At 39.4% G+C, this 9,429-nt stretch overlaps 1 protein-coding gene across 1 annotated transcript in view; it reads right to left on the reverse strand.

Annotated features, from left to right (window-relative positions):
• apba2b (amyloid beta (A4) precursor protein-binding, family A, member 2b) overlaps positions 1-9,429 on the reverse strand; it is an 88,407-nt gene that overhangs the window by 56,125 nt on the left and 22,853 nt on the right. The window contains exon 2 of the mRNA XM_037689442.1: positions 2,338-2,388. The gene's annotated coding sequence lies outside the window, so the exon portion shown is untranslated. The remainder of the gene's footprint in view (positions 1-2,337; positions 2,389-9,429) is intronic.

Raw genomic sequence — 9,429 nt, forward strand, 5'->3', positions numbered from 1 at the left:
ATGTATGGATGGATGGATGGATGTATGGATGTATGGATGGATGGATGGATGGATGGATGGATGGATGGATGGATGGATGGATGGATGGATGGATGGATGTCCGAATATAAACTCCACTTGTTTTGGTATTATTTTAATGATGTCATTAATGGCCAAAGATTTTTTGAGATACAAAATAGTTTCGTGCACATTTTTTTCTAATGATTTTCTAAATAATCTTCAACACAAAAATATTTTGTTTTGAAGGAATAAAAAGGGCATTAATGCTTTGCTAATTTTAATGTATTTGACAGTTTTATGTTTGTCACATGGGCGTGGTTAGAGGTGGGCGTGGCTGGTTACAGACCCTCCTACTTTGTGCTAATCCAATTAAATAGTCTACATTTTGTGTTTATATTTTTTAAATTTTCAGCCTTTTTTTTGGCAAGCAAACATAAAAATAAATTAAAAACACTTCAAGGCTACCATCCCCCACTACTGTCCATACACACATATGTAATTTTATCTTTTGTTCTGATCAATATAGTTCTTTAAAAAGTGGTAGCCAAAGCCAAACACTTATTTATTTCATATTTATTTTGTTTTTTACATTAATCTGACTCACTAATAAGAAGTAACAAGCATTAGCTTGTTTTGGTTGAACGTACACGGATTATCCTGATTCTTTAAATGCACAGTTTATTTCACAGGTGGGCTTTCATCACATTTGTGCTGCTGGCTCCTTTTATTTGACAAAGTGTGTAAAGATCCCACAAAACAAATAAAATGTACATACAGTACACACCAAACACTGTAGGGTACACGCTGACGTGCATGTATAATTGCAATCTTGAAAAAGGGTAGAAGAAGCATTTTTGATGACAGCTATGATTCACAGGACGGCATCAAATGACTTACAGTCCCAGCATGACTCACCAGCAGACACATTAATAATTCTGCAGCTTTCGCTTTACATCAAAGCATTTAATCAGAATAAAGGAAGAGAAGAGTAAAGAGCAGACTGAGCACACATCACTGCAACAGACTCCAAATGCAGTCATCCACAAAACAGCTCTCCTGCTTCCAATCCCAACGTCCATGGATAAAAACTGTCTTTGATGCACAGACGGATGGAGCCTTCATTTGAGCTTAACAAACTGTGTGGTTCTGGAGACAGACCCAGCTTCAAGATTTCACAATGGCTCTCACACTAGGCATACAAGCCAAAGGTCCTGCCCTGTCCTTTTCAATCAAAATCAACTGTGAATATAAAAAAATGGATAAAAAAAGTTGAAGAATGAAAGTCAAATAACTACAAGAACAAAGAGCAAACTAACAGAGTGTCAGGATGGTCCAGAGCCCAAATCATTTCTCGGTGCTGCACCAGGCTGGACGAATATTTTTACAGAAAATTAATAAATGATGAGAGAAGGCGGCGCTCAAACGTTCTTGCTTCTTTCTACATTCCAACACAGCATAACGTATATTCAGTTTATTTCTTTCCTTTGTTTCTTTATGTTATGTATTCTCATTTCCACGGCTCGTTGTCTTACTAAAAGATAGTTGTTGTAGGAAAACTGTCAATAATGTTGGATAAAATGTGGTTGTAGCATGTATAGTATTCCAATAATGTTGTTTGTCCATCTTAGTAAGAACATACAACTTTAACAGCTGTGCAATGATACATTATTTCACATCAAAACTAGATTTGCTCAGGTTTTGTGATATTAGGCCACAGTATTCTCAACTGGCTGCACAGCACTAAAATGTTCCAGTGACAATAGTTTATGAACTTATCTTTGATGAGTATTAATATTAACTGAGTGGGAAAACTGTGGTACATTCTCACATTTTCCACCAGGAATCAAATGTAACTCTCCCAGTAAAACCCAGCATAGCTAAACAGTCTCACGCTGGTTTCCACAGGTATAACAGACAGTGAAAAGGCAGACAAGTTAATAGTTTATTGCTATTGTTTCTCCTAGCTTTATCCAAGGAGGGTGACCCGCCCTGTCAACAGAACGAGTGCCCAGCCTACCCCGCTGAAAGTTTAGCTACTTTTGGATGGGGAGCAGTGAATGTAGCTACAGAATAAGTGCTTCGATCTAACATTAACAACATAGAGCACTGCTCAAGGTCAATAATCAGATTTCTATAACTATTATGTTCTGTTTCTGACTTCAGGTCTGACTATATCGATAAACTGGAGCACCTAAAACTGGACATCCTATCATTTGTTAAGTCCAAATTGTCTATCCAACGGAGGAGGACAGAAATGCAACAAGTGTCTCTGTAAGAAACTTTCCACACAGTCTTTACAATATGAAACTGTCATATTAAGCAATCGAGGCAACTTACTGATATATGAAAGTAGGCCGAGCAGCTCTACTATCTGTTCCAAGAGAAAACCTGAAACACAAAAGAAGAAAACTGAGCATCACATGGAGAACACAAGAAAAGGCCACACAACGCTCAGCTTTAAATGTTTCCTCCAGTGCGAGCGTGCAGATGGTTAAAGAGGCAATAACGGCACAAGAGTGTGGGCAAAAAGACGTGCTGCAAAAACATGTTAAACATGTTTAAAACTCAAGCAACAAGACTGTGAGCCGCTCTGACTCATGTGAGGAAACAAATTCAAAGGGTTCAAGACGTTTTAGACTTCCTCATGAACGCCATTAGCAAACTAGCTGCCAGCAGATGCAGCCTAGTGAGACACAACCTTCATGTTCTCCCACTGACTTTTTATGCTTTACACATATTCACTCCAGTGTAAAGAGAAGATTAAAAGACAACACTACATTAGACACCAGACAACAAAGTAGCAATACAGCAACCTATAGCAACAGCTTCATATAACCTTTGACCTGAATATTTGACCTTGACCTTAGAGTTGGGGTAATGAAAAGATTATACAACACATTGTCTAGTGATGATGCATGTGTCAGAGCTCCCAGCAGTTCATGAAAACACAATTCCCCGAGTTTCCCTTGAGCAGATCCTGAAATTGCAGAAGATATTTCAGCCACACAAAACTCTCAGAACTCAGCGTCACAGAGTCACATTCAGAGATGACAGGAAGTGCTGTGTAGCACTGGGCACATGCGTACTGCAATCAGCCCATATAATTAATTATATTGTATGACATCTGGACCTGGACCTGGACCTGGACCTGATGACCTGGACTTTATGATGCTACAACACGAGCATTAATACATGCACACGTGAAAATCCTGTTTTAACTCAAACTTTATGCCTGGAAAGTGTGAAAGTCGTTTTCCAGGTGTTCCCTGATTTCCAGAGTCTCTGAGAAGCTTGTGTGTGTATCAAGGTTGGTTAAATTATCTTTATTATCTAGACGTAGTCTCCCACACTGGTTCATTTCACCTCCTTGGTCTGCTGCCTTCTTATATCTCCTCACACATGTCACGTCGTCAGTGCAGTTACAGCGTGCGCTCTCAGGACATCATTACCTGCAGCGTTCCCTCAGCGCAGACTGAGCTTGGATAAAAGGCCTTTTTCTACTCAGCTCCTGCACCTGGAACATCTTGGAACAGACGTTGTCTCCTTAATTTCTTTACGGGGTTTCAAACATTTGGTAAAGTCAGTAGAAAAATGAAAGCAGATATGTTCTTGATTTTAGTATCTCACCTGTTTTACAGCACCCTGATTCATTGTTTTATACAATACTCTTATTTTAACTGCATTTTTACTGTAGTTTATTGTTGTTGTTGTTTACTGTTGTTGTCTGTTCTTTCTGGAACAGGTCTCTCTTGAAAACGAGTCCTCGAGGCTCATTGAGACTAACGCGTATAAATAAAGGTTGAACAAAAAAGAAGTTATGGGCAGGACAAGAGACATTTTTACGGATGGACGGATGGACGGACACTACACCGTAATACTGCCCTCAATGTGCTTATAAATAATGTGGAGGTTTAGACCTCCAGTCATTTATAAAGATCATATTATGGGTCAGTTTGACCTGTAAAAACCCATTCTTTTATTTAGACAAAGCTGCAAAATAATATTTTCCTCATATGTCAAGTTACTGCAAAAGAGTAAAATCCGACTGAATAAAATGGAAAATCTTAACGTGCATCTCTAAAACAGCGTGCTGGTGTTGATAAGGTGATAAAACTACAGCGTCTGTGCACAGAGCAGTTAGACAAAACTGAGTTCACTTCATATATTATAAAGTAGGAAAATGTAAATAAATAGTTTTTCTGCTAATAAAAACAATAAAATATATGTCTAAATCTAAGGCTTTTGATTTTGGGTTACTATATGTTAAAATAAAATTCCATAAGAATTATACTTTGTGCTTTAAATCTGATTAAATACCAAAACGTAAATAATTTTTGTGAAACACGACAGTTCTTTAACAATACTTCATTTAATAATAATAATTTATTTTATGGGGACTTAATGTTAAAGCGTATCAAACTAACATGGGTCAATTTCTAATTGTTCATTTACACAACCAACAAAACACACACACACATTTTTGAGAGGATATGAAATATGCAGCTTCTGCTCAACCCTTCTTTTTATTTATCGTGTTAATAAACTGAAACTTTTGACAAATTGAACTCTAGATGACAGGAAGTGCTCGAGTTCTGGCGTTCCTCGTGAAACAGCAGCTTTAGCTCGGCTCTCTTCTCCCAAACTGACAGCAGGCTTTTACCATCTGCCACCAAGCCCCGGCCCGTGTCACATGTCATGGTCGCCGCCTGCGACAGCTTCTAGGTGGCTGCCTTCACTTAGCAGAGCCGCAGCCACACACACTGTAGGCGTGACGGCGCCTCACGACAGAAAACACACAGAAGGTCAGAGAGCCCAGTGCTCCAGGATTCTAAATTACCAAAAGTAAAAATGAGTCAATTTGCAGCTGCTGATAACAAAAACATTTACTGACTTTCTACAAATGCTGAAGAAATCGTGTAGATACAAGCAGGGGCGATTCTAGGAACTGATCTTTAGGGGGGCTTAGCCCCCAGCGCTGACAATGGCTCTGGGCTTGAACAACGCGCCCATGGTGCGGTTTGTGAGAAGTGCAAAACTTACAGCTCCTGGCATTAGACCAGGCGGTCTCCCATCCAAGTACTAACTGACTCTGCTCAGCTTCTGAGATCAGACGAGATCGGGCGTGTTCAGGGTGGTTTGGTCGTAAAGGTGGACCTCCGTCACAAACAGGACTTTTAAAGGATCAAAGCAAACAAAGACTAAACTTATACAACCAGAAGTTACAACAAATATCTAAACATGCAAAACAAAGAACAACTTTAAGCATTTACCTTTAATTCAACCATTAACCTGCGACTGCAAAGAGTTTGTAATGCAAAACTCCGACAACGTTGTCAGAGGAAAAGGGGGTGGAGCTCCTGCAGGTACGGGGCGTTTACCTTCAGAACAAATTGGGGTCTCTGATTGGTCAGTTGCTGATTAATGTACTGGATTGATTGACAGGTAGTGTTGAGGATATGACTTGTAAAAAAAAATCATAGATTTTACTGACCGTTTAAAAGTCTCATCATTTATTTCATATTTATTCAATATTTTTGTGAATCTAAGGTTTGGGAACTGTTCCCTTACAAAATCCTAATGGTGGTTTCTTCATTTTTCAGGGGAGCCGAGTTAAAAGTTAGGGAGGCTTGAGCACCCCAGAGGCTAAACTCCCCACTGGATACAAGAAGCCGAGAAAACCATTATAAAAATGAGGGGAAACAACGCGCCGTTGTCAAAGCAAGCAACATACCTGCAATTGTTTAAAAAATAAATAAATAAAAACCATTATTCTCATAATCAATTTTAGCATGAACCAGGAAATTAGTTTTGTGTTTGTAAAAATATTGCTTTCAATAACTCCTGAAGGACTTACACCACCCAAACTAAAACATGCTTAATTTCTCACCTTAATCATGTTTCCATCAGTTTTATTGTTATCTAAAACCAAAGTAATTAGTGTTTTTAGATTAGGATATAAATTTCTTTAGGACATTCTCAACCGTCAGGCGGTGTTTGAGGCATCAAACTGTGATGGTTTGTACAGATCTGAACCTCAATAGTTTTGAGGAAAAACACAAAACAATCATGTTAGAGGTAATTGAACTGACAGTGTCTCATCTAACTATTGATGTGGTTCAGTGTGCCCCCCCCACGTGCATTCAGCCCAAAGGCCGACACGGGTCCCACAAGCCCAGTTTACACTGCAGCACACTGCAGCATCCAAGACGTAACACTCAGCAGATCTGTCGTACAACCGAGGTGAAAACACTGAAAGTAAGGGGATACTAAGGAACTGAAAACTTCCCTTATAACAACAAAGTTCACGCTCAATTCCTTTATAACACTTTATTTCAACAAAAACTCATTCATATAGAACTTTCTCTGTTTGGTTTCTTCTTCAGTTCAGATAAGAAAAGTTTTTACTTAAAACTGCAGCTACTGATGCTTTTGATCATTCATGAACCTTTCACAATAAAGTGTTTTGTTTTTCTGGAGAGTAATATTTAACTGAAAAATAAACGTGCACAACTAGAATATAAACTGGGTGGCCTCAGAAACTGATACTCATCCCCAGTCAGCCTTAGAGCAAAATATGAAAATGAAATCTGTCCACAAATGAAAGTCAGCCGTAGTAAGACAGAGTCCATGTGTGTGAATGAGACGGTGCAGGACTTCAAGGTCTTGGGGTCCACTGTCCAGGAACATGGGGAGTGTGGTGAAGAAGAGAGTCCAGGCAGGATGGAGTGATGGAGAAAAGTTTCAGGAGTGATTTGAGACAAAAGGGTGTCAGCAAAGATCAAAGGAAAAGTTTACAAGACAGTGGTGAGACCAGCTATGTTGTATGGCCTGGAGACAGAGACATGGACAAAAAGACAGGAGACAGAGACATGGACAAAAAGACAGGAGACAGAACTGGAAGTGTCAGAAATGAAGATGTTGAGGTTCTCCTTAGGAGAGACAAGGATGGAGAAGATCAGGAATGAGATCATCAGAGATACAGCACAGGTTGAACAACTGGGAGATAAAGTTAGAGAGGACACACTGAGATGGTTTGGACATGTCCAGAGGAGGGACAGTGGTTTGGACATGTCCAGAGGAGGGACAGTGGTTTGGTCATGTCCAGAGGAGGGACAGTGGTTTGGTCATGTCCAGAGGAGGGACAGTGGTTTGGACATGTCCAGAGGAGGGACAGTGGTTTGGACAAGTCCAGAGGAGGGACAGTGGTTTGGACATGTCCAGAGGAGGGACAGTGGTTTGGACATGTCCAGAGGAGGGACAGTGGTTTGGACATGTCCAGAGGAGGGACAGTGGGTATATTGGTAGAAGGATGTTAGAAATGCAGCCGCAGGAAAAAGACAAAGAGGAGACATATGGATGCAGTTAGAGAGGACATGGAGGTAGATGGAGAGAGGACAGAGGACACAGAGGACAGAGTGAGGTGGAGGAGGAGGACTCGCTGTGGAGACCTCTGAAGAGGGAAAAGCTGAAATAATAATAGTAAGAAGACATAAACTACTAGTTATTCTCATTATTGGAGCAATAATTTGCAAGGAGTAATAAAAACATATTTATTGTTTTGCCGGCAAAATAAACCGACAGCCAAAAGGCAAATACATAGAAATGTGTTTAATCTCAATTAACAACCTAAATGATATTTGTGATTATAAAAAGTCAAAAATTTATCAAATATGGTGATTTTTGTAAATATAATTAAAACTGGCTCCTTTCTAACTTTTAACAACACAGCACAACCACTGCTTCACTGAAGGTTCTTAATGACGTTGTTGAAGCACTGGATGCTAAGGATTATTGTGCTGCACTTTTCTTAGACCTGTCTAAAGATTCTGACACTGTGGATCAGAACATCTTGTGTCATAAACTCTCAGAAATCGGTTTCTCAGATCACACCATTGGTTGGTTCTCTAACTATCTTTCAGACCGGAGGCAATGTGTTCAACATAATGGTACTTCCTCCAGTTATTTAACAGTCAACAATGGTGTACCACAAGGCTCAGTCTTAGGACCCACCCTCTTTACAATCTACATACATAATGTAGGTAAAAACATCCCTAATGCATCCATACATTTCTATGCTGATGACACAGTTGTTTATTGTCGAGCTAAAACTGTTGCTAAGGCTTTCCAGCTTCTGAAATCTGCATTTAACTACATCCAGACTGATTTGTTTCACCTCAAACTTGTCCTAAATGCCGAAAAAACCAAAGGGAGGCTTTTTTCAAATAGGAAGTTGGTCCCAGCAGTTCTTCCTCCGATTTTATCCTCAAATGGTGTCCCCATTGAGTTTGTTGATTCCTATAAATATTTGGGTATCTTGGTCGACTCACATCTTTCTTTTAAGCTCCATGTGGAAAACTTGGTAAAGAAACTGAAAATTAAACTGGGTTTCTTTTTCAGAAACAGATCCTGTCTAACCCTGAATGCTAGAAAACGCCTTGTATCTGTGACTTTCCTTCCCTCAATTGATTTTGGTGATATTATTTACATGAACGCTCCTACAAGAACCCTGCAGATGTTGGATGCTGTCTATCATGGTGCACTAAGATTCATAACTGGCTGTGATTATCGTACCCACCACTGCACCCTGTATTCACTGGTTAACTGGACATCATTAACTTCACGCAGACTCTCTCACTGGTACATTTTCATCTTTAAATCACTTCTTGGTCTGCTGCCTTCATACATCTCCTCCTACATGTCTCTGCGTGAGTGCAGCTACGGAGTGCGCTCTCAGGACATTATTACCTGCAGTGTTCCCTCAGTGAGGACTGAACTAGGCAAAAGGGCCTTCTCCTACTCCGCTCCTGTTTCCTGGAATATCTTACAAAAAGATTTGAAGCTCTCGACCTTGACCTCTCTAAGTGGCTTTAAGAATCTGTTGGACTCCTGGCAGGGTCCAATGCTGACATGTTCCTGTTTTTAGTTTTATACATTTGTCTTGGAATCTAGCTGTTTTTTTTTTTTTGGTTTTGTTACCTTTTTCCTTTTAGCCATCCTATTTGTTAAAAAAAAAAAAAAAAAAAAAAAACTGTAGTATGAGTTTTTATAATTGCTTATTGTTGTTGCTGTTGTCCATTGTTGTCATCTTTCTTTGTTGAAATCAGGTCTCTCTTGTAAATGAGTCCTCGAGGCTCAATGGGATTTACCTGTATAAATAAAGGTTGATTGATTCTAAAAGATAAACATGCAGAATTTTTTTTTTAGATTAAATATATTCATCGTCAAAGGTCTAACATTCCTTGAAGCAACACATACATGAATCACCTCCTTTCAAACCAGAGTTTAAACTGAGATCAGCTGGAATCATTCATTCAAGCTTTATGTCTACAGGTTAGTCTCACTGAGCCTCGAGGACTCATTTACAAGGGAGACCTGGAATGATGTAATGATAAGTAATGATAAGTAATGATGTAATGATAAGTAATAATA

This window comes from Nematolebias whitei, chromosome 2, assembly GCF_014905685.2.
Source record: "Nematolebias whitei isolate Nwh7 chromosome 2, NemWhi1, whole genome shotgun sequence".
NCBI classification, from domain to species: Eukaryota; Metazoa; Chordata; class Actinopteri; order Cyprinodontiformes; family Rivulidae; genus Nematolebias; species Nematolebias whitei.